This window comes from Hemitrygon akajei, chromosome 15 (genome assembly GCF_048418815.1).
Source record: "Hemitrygon akajei chromosome 15, sHemAka1.3, whole genome shotgun sequence".
Classification (NCBI taxonomy): domain Eukaryota; kingdom Metazoa; phylum Chordata; class Chondrichthyes; order Myliobatiformes; family Dasyatidae; genus Hemitrygon; species Hemitrygon akajei.
The window spans coordinates 83,686,277-83,700,157 of NC_133138.1; the positions used below are offsets into that span (position 1 = coordinate 83,686,277).

General features: G+C 41.5%; 1 protein-coding gene across 1 annotated transcript in view; it reads right to left on the minus strand.

Moving 5' to 3' along the window:
• adam19b (ADAM metallopeptidase domain 19b) overlaps nucleotides 1-13,881 on the minus strand; it is a 194,753-nt gene that overhangs the window by 144,353 nt on the left and 36,519 nt on the right. The window lies entirely within an intron of this gene.

The following is a 13,881-nucleotide window of genomic DNA, read 5'->3' on the forward strand; positions in this document are numbered from 1 at the left end:
ATGTTTCTGTGCATATACCCAGATAAATTGGCAAGTGACACTGCTCTTCCTCACTCCACCTCCATCCTACTTTAGCCTGAACTTCCTACAACTCCACAGAACGGAGACCAAGACAACACAGGATTAAGCCATTCTGCCCACAACCGCCTGTGCAAAACAACCTAAATGCAAAGTAATCCCAATCTGCTCAAGATCCATATCCCTCTATTCCCTGCTGTTCATGTGTCTATTGAAACATACCTTAAACATTGTTAGCACATCTGCTTCTACCTCCTCCCCCGGCACCATGCCTGAGGTACCTACCTCTTCCCCTGGCACCATGCTTCAGGTGCCTACCTCTTCCCCGGCACCATGCTTCGGGTACCTATCTCTTCCCCTGGCACCATGCTTCGGGTACCTATCTCTTCCCCGGCACCATGCTTTGGGTACCTACCTCTTCCCCGGCACCATGCTTGAGGTACCTACCTCTTCCCCGGCACCATGCTTGAGGTACCTATCTCTTCCCCTGGCACCACGCCTTGGGTACCTATCTCTTCCCCTGGCACCATGCTTCGGGTACCTACCTCTTCCCCTGGCACCATGCTTTGGGTACCTATCTCTTCCTCTGGCACCATGCTTGAGGTACCTATCTCTTCCCCTGGCACCATGCTTCGGGTGCCTACTCTTCCCCTGGCACCATACTTCAGCCGCCTCCTTTCAGGCCCCTACCACTCCCTGTGGTAACGAAACCCAATTTCCCTCGGGATCAATAAAGAACAGGCCATTCGGCCCAACAAAGTTTGCCAAATTCTTATTCCCATAGTGTGTTGAAATAACTAGCACACTTAGATTTGAAAGTCTCTAAGGAACTACTCTTAAGTACATAACTAGGTAGCTTGTTCCATGTGTCCATAACTCGCTGTGTTAAGAAATGCTTCCTGATGTTAGTCTGAAATCACCCTTTAACCAGTCTCCACCTACGGTCCTGTGTCGTCATTGATGGATTAATTTTGAAGCAGCAACTGGCATCCAATTTACTTATGTGCTTAATGATTTTGAACACTTCTATCATGTCTTCTCTCATTCTATGTCTACTTAGGCTAAAAAGATTTAATTCTTTCAATCTTTCTTAGTAGCTTAGACCTGGAATGAATCTAGTCACATTTCTCTCTCCAGTGTTTGCACATCCCTCACACAATATGGAGACCAAAATTGTACACATTACTCAAGGTGTGCCTTCGCAAGCACATTAGATAGCTTAAGGAGAACGTCTCTAGACTTGAACTCTTGACATGAGAATATTTAATCTGGGCAACATCCCTGCTGTAGTAAAATTGACATTTTGTCCCGTCTTAAGTCCCAGTTAACTGTCTTGGCAGCTCTCTCCCAAATATCCCCACCTTTATTAAAGTTCCTTTGCCAAATAAAGCCTTGAAAGTTTTGTCAATAAAGTGAGGTAAAGATGGGCTGGGGGTAGGTTAATCTGGAGTATAACCTGACATGGAGCAATTTTGCCAGATAGCCCTTTTTAGAGTGTGCGATTATTATAATATTATACAGCTTTTAAAAATATTTGACATTATCTGAATTTGCCATTTATATTTGGTAATGCATCTGCACAGTCAACTTTTCTGAAGCAGTTATCAGTTTGCAGAATGGCATGTATTGAATTGAGCTCGAGGTTGTGTTGGAACGTGTAGTGCAATGGTGTTCTGAATCATAGCCATACACAAATGTTTAGAAATATTGGCTTTTCTATCTGCCGCTGCTCCTCCAGGGGAGAAAATCAGGATGTCACAGGAAAGCTGAATGTGATGAATAAATTCTACACGATTAGCAGGCAAATAATGATGCTGAGTTTGAAGAGTTCAGACTGTCATTGAGTCCCTGCCTTGACAACACATCTATGAACAGGCATCATGGCACTTGTTAATGTTTTGAAGTTCAGGGGCTCCTTTTGTGTTCATGTGTATTTTGCTCTTTAATTAGTGCTTCTGGTTAACAGAGGGTTAATGAGAGTGGATGGGTGCTGAGTAATACATGGAATTACAGAGAACCTACCGGTAAATTGCGCCTGTTTGTCTCTCTAGTCTGTGCTGATGTTTCCTGTCACACATGTGCTTCCTCCTGTCTTGCTTCATCACGTCTTATCAGAACAATCTTGTCTTCATTTCTTCCTTGTGCATTTACTAAGAGCTTCAGCTCAGGTAGACCTGACTAATTTAGATCAACCACTACACTTGCAGGCAAGTTTGCATCCTAACCCTTGCCTGGTAATCAATTAATTACATACTTGCCTTGCAAATCTTCTTTCACGTTCTCACCTTAAAACCATGCCCACTAGTATATGACATTTTGACACTGGTGGAAAAATAGCTCTGATTATCTGTCTTAGCTATGCTGCGCATAATTTTATACATATCTATCAGATCACCCCTCAGCCTCTGGCACTCCCGAAAATAAACTTTGCCCAACCTTTCCTTATAATTAACATACTCCAATCCTAACAATATCCTTTTGAACCTCTCGCAAACACCACCACATTATTCCTGTAATGCAGAACTGCACCAAATGTGAGATGTTTTATACAACTTTATTTGAACTGAAGCCAATGTTAGGGCCTCATCTGGTCCTTGCCCAACATAAGGGATGTGATTGCACTGGAGAGAGCAATCTTAGGATGTTGCTTGGGATGCAGTATTTCAGTAATGGGCAGAAACACAATGTTGCCCTCCAGCAGTCGTCTCCACCTTCACCCAACTCCCTTTCACTCCTAGCTGGTTCTATCTGTCCTTTGTTTTACATGCTTCAACCCATCACCTATCCATCTGTCTGTCAACTCCACCCCTCCCCTTCCCCTACCTGGCTCCATCTGCCCATTGTCCTTCATCCTTCTTCAGTTCACCAATCACCTACTAATCCCTAGCTCACACTTCCCACTTTCCTTATTACACAGGTATCTTCCCCTTCAAGTCAGTCTTTATATAGAACCTTGAACCAAAACATCTACAATTCCTTCCCCACCAAGTCTTACACCTACAAATTTGTTCTTTTTTGCTCCTGTACTGCCCTGGTTCATATTTTTACTGTTATACTGTTGGCATTCCATTCAGCAGTTCTGTAAGAGCAGTCTGGTCTGCTTTCCGCCGTTTTGTTGAAGATAAGGGATGATGAGGAATGTGTGCCATCCAATTAGGATGGTGGAACTGTGGGGAGGTTTTTCTGGTGAGGGATCCTGAGGTTGGTCTTGGGGTTTTTTGTTCAGCATGAGATGAAGAGAGAGGATGCTGGAGAGAACAGGTCGTAGGATTCGAGGTGCTGAGATCGATTGAGGATCGGTGAATACGATGAAACACTGAGCTCCAACTTGTGCACATTTGACTGTGTAATTAGAATGGACTCTTTTCTTTTTGTTTTTCTTTACTAACCCTTTAGTTAATAAATACGATTCCTTTTACCAGATGCAGTGTGTTGTCAGTTATTTCATGGCACTAATCTGTAACAGGGTAGCAATTTACACAGCATCCACACAAACCGGGGCGTGTGGTGGGAGAGCCGTCTCAATCTCACGGGTTTGGCAGGACCGGAGAGCATCTTTCCTAGACTTACACAGCCAAGGAAACCAGGGGGTTCATTCCTTCGGCTTTACTCCAGCACTTGGAGTCTCTTGTCTACATGAACATAAGAATCATGATTGTTATATCATGAGGGATCCAAATCACGAGGGGCACAGAAAGATGGGATGCGCTCAGTATTTCTCCAGCGGTTATGGAATCATTGTTTTAAGATGAGAGGGGAAAGATATAACAAGAACTTGAGGGGCAACTTTATTTACACACAATGATTGCTATGTATGCAGGATGAGCTGCCAAATGAAGTTGCTGAGGCTGGTGTACCACAACAACATTTAAAAAGACAGTTAGATAGATACATGGATTGAAAAGGTTAAAAGGTTATGGCCCAAACATGTGCAAATTGGGCTAGCTTGGATGTGGTATCTTGGTCAAGATGAACCAGTTTGACCAAAAGGCCTGTTTCTATGTGACATAACTATGATTGTCCAATTAGCTATGTAGGACAGATGTAACTAATCCTGCGTTCTCCAGTATGGCTCCATGCTAAGCTAGCCTGAATTTAAGTTGTAGTAAATTAATGCAATTGCATTTCTTTTAGCCACAAAGGAAGTTTATTGTTACTGCACAAATTAATTTATACTTTTATATTACTTAATGCAAACCAAGTATGTAATTAATTGATTACCAGGTAAGGGTTAGGATGCAAACTTGCCTGCAAGTGTAGTGGTTGATCTAAATTAGTCAGGTCTACCTGAGCTGAAGCTCTTAGTAAATGCACAAGGAAGAAATGAAGACAAGATTGTTCTGATAAGACGTGATGAAGCAAGACAGGAGGAAGCACATGTGTGACAGGAAACATCAGCACAGACTAGAGAGACAAACAGGCGCAATTTAGGTTCTCTGTAATTCCATGTATTACTCAGCACCCATCCACTCTCATTAACCCTCTGTTAACCAGAAGCACTAATTAAAGAGCAAAATACACATGAACACAAAAGGAGCCCCTGAACTTCAAAACATTAACAAGTGCCATGATGCCTGTTCATAGATGTGTTGTCAAGGCAGGGACTCAATGACAGTCTGAACTCTTCAAACTCAGCATCATTATTGTCTAATTGCCCCACCCTAGAATATATTAATTTGCCTGCTAATCGTGTAGAATTTATTCATCACATTCAGCTTTCCTGTGACATCCTGATTTTCTCCCCTGGAGGAGCAGCGGCAGATAGAAAAGCCAATATTTCTAAACATTTGTGTATGGCTATGATTCAGAACACCATTGCACTACACGTTCCAACACAACCTCGAGCTCAATTCAATACATGCCATTCTGCAAACTGATAACTGCTTCAGAAAAGTTGACTGTGCAGATGCATAAATGGCAAATTCAGATAATGTCAAATATTTTTAAAAGCTGTATAATATTATAATAATCGCACACTCTAAAAAGGGCTATCTGGCAAAATTGCTCTATGTCAGGTTATACTCCAGATTAACCTACCCCCAGCCCATCTTTACCTCGCTTTATTGACAAAACTTTCAAGGCTTTATTTGGCAAAGGAACTTTAATAAAGGTGGGGATATTTGGGAGAGAGCTGCCAAGACAGTTAACTGGGACTTAAGATGGGACAAAATGTCAATTTTACTACAGCAGGGATGTTCCCCAGATTAAATATTCTCATGTCAAGAGTTCAAGTCTAGAGACGTTCTCCTTAAGCTATCTAATGTGCTTGTGAGGGCACACCTTGAGTAACGTGTACAATTTTGGTCTCCATATTGTGTGAGGGATGTGCAAACACTGGAGAGAGAAATGTGACTAGATTCATTCCAGGTCTAAGTTATTAAGAAAGATTGAAAGAATTAAATCTTTTTAGCCTAAGTAGACATAGAATGAGAGAAGACATGATAGAAGTGTTCAAAATCATTAAGCACATAAGTAAATTGGATGCCAGTTGCTGCTTCAAAATTAATCCATCAATGTCAACACAGGACCGTAGGTGGAGACTGGTTAAAGGGTGATTTCAGACTAACATCAGGAAGCATTTCTTAACACAGCGAGTTATGGACACATGGAACAAGCTACCTAGTTATGTACTTAAGAGTAGTTCCTTAGAGACTTTCAAATCTAAGTGTGCTGGTTATTTCAACACACTATGGGAATAAGAATTTGGCAAACTTTGTTGGGCCGAATGGCCTGTTCTTTATTGATCCCGAGGGAAATTGGGTTTCGTTACAGCCGCACCAACCAAGAATAGTGAAGAAATATAGCAATATAAAACCATGATTAACATTATTATTTAATTATTTATGGTTTTATATTGTTATATTTCTTCACTATTCTTGGTTGGTGCGGATGTAACGAAACCCAATTTCCCTTGGGATCAATAAAGTGTGTCTGACTGTCTGTCAAAAGCTTTGTTCTAATGATCACAGTGAGTAGATTTTTTGCCCTGATTCCTGGGCTGATTCCATGACCTATTCATGTTTCCAAGTTAAACCTCAAGCTGTGGAATATCAGCCTCAGCCGAGTGACTGCACCGAATAAGTAGGCTCCCCATAGACAACATAAATATCCACAAGCCTCCCAGATCTCAGACTGGGAAACCTCCCTGTGAGCCCCTACAGGGGTAAGTACAACTGTCCCAGTAGAATGAACTAGGAAATTAGTTGCCTGATGAATCCAAGCTGGGCTTGGATTAAACTTAACTTAATTTGTTTTTAATTGTGTATTTTAGTCCTTTAATTTGCAAAAATATTTGCTGATTTTTATGAAAAATATTTTCATATGAGAAAAAGACTTTGAATGCCTGTGACGGCAAATGAATACAGGAAAATAGGGGCAGGAGTAGGACATCAGGTCCCTCATGCCTGCCCTAACATTCAATATATCCCAGCAAGTTGCCCTCCACCAGAAGGAATTCCAGAGATTCACCACATCATGCAACTTCCCTCAGATTTAACTAACTGCCCACTTCTCTGGTAATGATTCTCTTGTTCATCCTATTCTAAGTGCAGCTGCCTATCTACACTGCACCATAAAGTGGAATAGATACAAACAACAACATATACCATTCTGTCTCTGTGCTACTCTCAGCACATTGCCAAAACATTTAGAAAAACACTTGAATGACCAACTACACAGAAGTCTACACATCAAATGAAGGTAAGTGGGACTAGTATAGACAAGTAAAATAGTTAGTGTAGCTATGATGAGCTGAAAAGGTCTGATGCCATGCTGTACAACTCTGCATATCTATAGACCTATGGATAGCAATTCTTTGTTCACTATGATTATGCAATGAATGAGTTTACTTTAAGTTCAAGAAAACTGATATCATGGAAGGAATACTTCACTACAAACTAGCATCCCTGATGTTAGGAAACATACACCACTGTGATCCTCCTCTGTCCAGCAGAGGTTCAGTGAGTACACAGCTTTGCTACAATATTAAATAATCTACTTGAGGAATCCAAGTGAAGAAGCATCTGTGGGGGAGAATGAACTGCCAACATTTTGGGTCAACACTCTGCCAAAGGACACAAAATGTCAACATCACCCCCCCCCCCCCCCCCATCAGAGAGGCTGTTCAACCCACTGAGCTTCCCACCAGCTTGTTTGTTGCTCTAGACTCCAGCAACTGCAAACTCGTGTCAACGCTGTTTTAAAATTCGTTATTACATGCCTGGTATTGCCAATAACAGGAACCTGTGGTTCTGTATAGGAAATGTTTAAAAACAGATTTGTTAAAAAAAAACCATTGCTGACAGTATTTTATAACGGAAATAAATGGCAGTTTGGCATATGGGTGTGACTTCTTTACGTGCTGAAGACTCACCTTCACTCAAGTAACTCGTATAGCTATTAATCTCATCTATTTGAAGAGATGGTGTAGGATGTGAGAAGTTTTTGGGCAGAGAGTATTGGCTCAGTGCACAGTCAAGAACACCAAAACAGGTTATTTCCTCACTTTTGCAAAATCCCCTAATATTTTAAGGCAGGTTGGAGGCATTGTTCCTACATAAAGCTTTGAGCTTATAACTTCACAGTTACTGTGCTTTTTACCATTCTGTGACTGCAGTGTAAAACAATACAATGCAGGAACTGTTACACAGCAAAGCTGCCCCCAAGTATCACCAACCAGAAATAATTGAATAGAAACCACATGAGGACACCTTAAGACTGGTATCCAAAAGATTTATTGAAAGACAAATGTATTAAGGAACTTAATAAAAGAAATAAATGACCATAAGACTATAAAATATTACAGCAGAATTAGACCATTTGGCCTATCGAGTCTGCTCTACCATTTCAACATGGCTGATCCATTTCCTTCTCAACCCTAATCTCCTACCTTCTCTCTGTATTCCTTCTTAACCTTACTAATCAACAATCTATCAATTTCTGCCTTAAATATGCCCAGCGTCTTGGCCTCCACAGTCACTGTGGGAATGAATTCCACAAATTTGCCACTCCAGGCTAAAGAAACTCCTCCTCATCTCTGTTCAAAAACGATACCCCTCTATTGAGGCTGTGTCCTCTGGTCTTAGACACCCCCACCATAAGAAACATCCTCTCCAATCTATTCTATCGAAGCCTTTCAGCATTCAATAGGTTTCAATGAGGTCACCTTCATTCTTCTGAATTCTAGTGAAAACAGGCCCAGAGGCATCCAACACTCTTCATATGACAAGCCATTCAAACCTGGAATCATTTATGTGAACCTTCTTTGGAACCTCTTGAATGTCAGCACATCCTTTCTTAGATAAGGTGACCAAAATTGCTCACAATATTCCAAGTGATGCCTCACCAGTGCTTTATAAAGCATCAACATTACATCCGTGCTTTTATATTCTAGTCCACTACCATCACATTTTCCTTCCTCACCACCGACTCAACCTACAAATTAACCTTTAGGAAATCCTACATGAAGGCTCCCAAGTCCCTTTGTACCTCAGTTTTTTTTTTTCCAATTTTCCCTCCTTTTAGAAAATAGTTTAAAAAGAGGCAGAGAGTTTTAGGAAAGGCATTCCAGAACCGAGAATCTTGACAACTGGAAGTACAACTGCCAGTGGAAAAGTAATTAAATTTAACAATGCTTAAGAAGCCAAATTAGAAGAGCATAGATGTCACAGATGGTTGTAGAATTAGAGATTACAGAAAGAGTGATGGCCATGTCCATGCAGAATTTAAAATAAACAAGGAAGAGAATACTGTACCAATATCAAGATATTGCTTAACCAGGACCAGTGTTGGTCAGCCAGCAGAGCTAATTGGATTAAAAGGACATTGCAAGTTTGAGTCAGGGCAGCAATTATTTGGATGAGCTCAAGTTTATGGAGAACAGAAAAGAAATCATTGGCGGTAACTATGGAACAGGTGAGGGCATCAGCTGATGAGCTGAAACAGAGGCAGAAGAGGTGTTGTGATGACCTCATTATAGGAAGGATGTGGAAGCTCTGGAGAGGGTGCAGAGGAGATTTACCAGGATGTTGCCTAGTTTGGAGAACAAGTCATATGAAGCAAGGTTAGCAGAGCTGGGACTTTTCTCTTTGGAGCGTAGAAGAATGAGAGGGAACTTGATAGAGGTCTACAGGATTATGAGAGGCATAGATAGGGTGGATAGTCAGTACCTGTTTCCCAGGGCACCAATAGCAAACACCAGAGGGCATATGTACAAAATTAAGGGAGGGAAGTTTAGGAGAGACATCAGGGGTAAGTTTTTTTTCACACAGAGGATTGTGAATGCCTGGAATGACTTGCCAGGGATGGTGGTGGAGGCTAAAACATTAGGGGTATCTAACAGCCTCTGGGACAGGCACATGGATGTGTGGGATAGTGTGGGTTTAGTACTTTTTTTTAAGGATTATATGGGTCGGCACAACATGGAGGGCTGAAGGGCCTGTACTGTGCTGTAGTGTTCTATGGACACATATGTGATTCAAACCTCAAGTCTGCATCCAATGACACCAAGTTTGAGATTAAACTGGTTGAGATTGAGAGTTCCCAACCTATTAGACTTGTTAATTGTAAACGTTAACCCTTAGCTTTCCCAGAGGTTTTCCTTGTTCATAAGCAGCCCGTACAGGCTTTCTTCCAACACAGCAACAAGGAAGCCTTCATTAAGAGCAAACAAATAAATCAGAAATAGCTTAGACATGATAGAATTTTACCAGGTGTAACAACTGGTTAGAATTAGGCCATCAAATCCCATCAGTCACCAACAAATTGACACTTAAAAAGCTGACACTGTTTGCATAACCTCCAGAGGCATCTGGAGAGCAAACTGGGGCAAGGATTTAGGATTTGGGACAAACCCTGCTCGGCAACACACAGTGATTGCAGGGTTCCCTATCTTCATCCCAGTTATCACTTTGACCAAATCGATGTGGGTCACTGATTCATCCCCTACACTTTTCTGAAACCCATAAAAAACCACAATAGTGTGTTTATTTGCTTGGCTACCTGTAACTTTTTAAGTAAATTATTGATTCTGATTGCAATTACATTATGAACAAAATCAATTGAAGTTATCACAGAAATAACAAAATAAGATGTTATCAGATGGATTATGAAAGATAGGGGCTCACATTTCAATAGTGGTTCTAATGAAACTGGTTAACAGGTAAAGGGGAAGGATGGATGTTAATGTTTGTGAATGGGGCAACAGTCCTGTCAAAATTGTTCAGCAGCTAATAAAAGCAAGCAACTACAGGGTGCTGTTGATGATTAGCAAATCTGGATTAATAATCAGAAATGAAGGAGGGAGAATAATCAAAGGTTCAATATCAGGACAAGATGGTACCACCATACAATGCTTCCTCGGTCAATATCTTCCAAATAGTCCACCAAACTGTTTATTTCACTTCTTTTAGAACATAGAACATAGAATAGTACAGCACATTACAGGCCCTTCGGCCCACAAGGTTGTGCCAACCCTCAAACCCTGCCTCCCATATAACACGCAACTTAAATTCCTCCATATACCTGTCAAGTAGTCTCTTAAACTTCACTAGTGTGTCTGCCTCCACCACTGACTCAGGCAGTGTATTCCACGCACCAACCACTCTCTGAGTGAAAAACCTTCCTCTAATATCCCCCTTGAACTTCCCTCCCCTTACCTTAAAGCCATGTCCTCTTGTACTGAGCAGTGGTGCCCTGGGAAAGAGGCGCTGGCTGTCCACTCTATCTATTCCTCTTAATATCTTGTACACCTCTATCATGTCTCCTCTCATCCTCCTTCTCTCCAAAGAGTAAAGCCCTAGCTCCCTTAATCTCTGATCATAATCCATACTCTCTAAACCAGGCAGCATCCTGGTAAATCTCCTCTGTACCCTTTCCAATGCTTCTACATCCTTCCTATAGTGAGGCAACCAGAACTAGACACAGTACTCCAAGTGTGGCTTAACCAGAGTTTTATAGAGCTGCATCATTACATCGCATCTCTTAAACTCTATCCCTCGACTTATGAAAGCTAACACCCCATAAGCTTTCTTAACTACCCTATCTACCTGTGAGGCAACTTTCAGGGATCTATGGACATGTACCCCCCGATCCCTCTGCTCCTCCACACTACCAAGTATCCTGCCATTTACTTTGTACTCCGCCTTGGAGTTTGTCCTTCCAAAGTGTACCACCTCACACTTCTCCGGGTTGAACTCCATCTGCCATTTCTCAGCCCACTTCTGCATCCTATCAATGTCTCTTTGCAATCTTCGACAATCCTCTATACTATCTACAACACCACCAACCTTTGTGTCGTCTGCAAACTCATTTTTTATGTCTGCTTTTCACCTTAAATGCATTTCTAGAACCGTTAGAGCCTGCAATTTACAGTTTGGAAATTCACTGAGTGATCTAGCACTTAGCTGTCTCTGAGAAGACTCCAGGAAGCAAACACAAGCTCAAAGCGGCTTCGAGGCAAAGAAGCTCGGAGATGAAGCGCGAGCCAATGATTGACTCCATTTTGCCAATTAAAGCCCTGAGGAAGATTGAACTGTTGAGGCAAATGCTGAAGACAAACAAGGGTTCATTGCCGACTTCCTGCCTTGTGATTGCAGCGGGGAACAGATCTCTCTGCTGGAGAAAGAGTCTACGTGGAAGTCTATCACTCACTGTTGCTGGAACATAGGCCTTTGCGTTCTAGTGGGATTTCTCTATCTTGATGCTGTCGAGGATGTTACAAAATTCTGCGTTTATGGATTGGACGATAGATTTTTTTCCAGTCTTATTGTTTTTAATCTTCTGTGTTTTCAGGCATTCTTTCTTGTTGCCGTGTGGTGTGATAGAACCATAGAACATTACAGCACAGAAACAGGCCTTTTGGCCCTTCTTGGCTGTGCCGAACCATTTTTCTGCCTAGTCCCACTGACCTGCACCTAGACCATACACCTCTCATCCATGTACCTGTCTGACATTTAACATTTTCTTAAATGTTAAAAGTGAGCCCGCATTTACCACTTCATCTGGTAGCTCATTTCACATTCCCACCACTCTCTGTGTGAAGAAGCCCCCCCCCAATGTTCCCTTTAAACTCTTCCCCCTTCACCCTTAACCCATGGCCTCTGTTTTTTTTTCTTCCCTAGTCTCAGTGGAAAAAGCCTGTTTGCATTCACTCTATCTATACCCATCATAATTTTATATACCTCTATCAAATCTCTCCTCATTTTTCTTTGCTCCAAGGAATAAAGTCCTAACCTATTCAACCTTTCTCTGTAACTCAGTTTCTCAAGTCCCGGCAACATCCTTGTAAACTTTCTCTGCACTCTTTCAATCTTATTAATATCCTTCCTGTAATTCGGTGACCTACTAAAGTGGCCACTGAGTATATTTTCATCATTCACCCAAACTTTTCTCAAAACTCCAACAGGTCAACCTTGCTTTCAAAATTACCAACCTGAAATTAGCCCTCAGACCACCCCAGGTAGTGGTGGCTGATCCAGCTGAAAGAGGAAATATGCAACCTATGTAACGGAAGATAGTCAGTGTCATAGCCATCTGGGCTTCTCTCACCATTTTCTATACTCTTCACTCTCAGTGAAATCACTGACTAGAACTAACGATGAAAATTTGACTTGTCAGCATAATCAACTTATCACCAAATCTATGAATCTGCATTCCAACAAATAATTTATCCTCATTGTGTGGTATAGAGAAATTGGGACACTGTTCCCCAAGACCAGTACAGGTATGGCTTTGTGATTACAGGACAAGATCGTGAGTGAGTGAGTGTGCGTTTGTTTGTTTGTTTGTTCAGGGTGGTGATGAATCAAGTATTTCAATTTTCTAGGCAAAATTACAAACCATGACCTTTTTTATTTGTTCATTCATTTATTTCTGGGATCTAGACATGATTAGCAAGGCCAACATTTATTGCCCATCTTTAATTGCCCTGGTAAAGTTGGTACAAGCTGCTTTCATGAAGTATGGTTGTCCTCTTGCTGATAATACTCTCACTTTAAACTCCTGCAATATTAAAACAACAATAACAACGTACCAAGACAGGATGGTTTGCAGCTTGAAGGAGAACACACAATTGGTGATGTTGCTATGCTTTCTTCTATCACTGTTGTTGTGGGAGTGGGTATGGAAAATGGTGTTGGAATAGCCAGGATGACTAAGTGCAGTGCATTTTGTAGATATATAAAAATGTGTTAGTTTTTTTGTGTAAGGGGGTTGATGTTCTTGTTGCCACTTGGCAAATTTTGTTAGTGTTTTTGAGCAGGGAAGGGGTGATCTGGGGATATGATGATTGTGCTAGCATCCTCTTGTGTGGGTGGGTGGGTTTGATTTTTTTTCTTTGAACTCTTCCATGGTTTTCTTTGTTTCATGGCTATCTGGCGAAGAGGAATCTCAGAGTTGTATACTGCAAACATACTTTGATAATAAATGAACCCTTGAACCTTTTCTTTGAGCCTTTAAAGGGGTGTGGCCTGAAAGGAGAGGCGGGACAGGCCGGACAGAACTAATTTTTTTTTCTCTGGAGCATCAGTGACTGAGGGACGACTTGACAGAAGAGTAAAAGTTCATGAGAGGCATAGATAGAGCAGACAGCCAGAATATTTTTCTCAGGGTAGGAATATCAAATAGAGAATGTTGATTTAAAGAGAAAGGGATAAAGTTTTGGTTTTATCACACTGGTCACCCTGGAACCGGAAGAGACGTGGGTGAGCTGCTCGCATTCACTTGTGTCGGGCTGAAGCTGCTATCGGACGTTCCGAATGAAGATGTGTTAGTTTGGGGGTTTGCTTCATCTCCGAGCTTGGCAATATATTTGCAGATGTTTCAGCTTCAATCAAGAAGCTCCCATCAGTGCACAGTTGACTATCA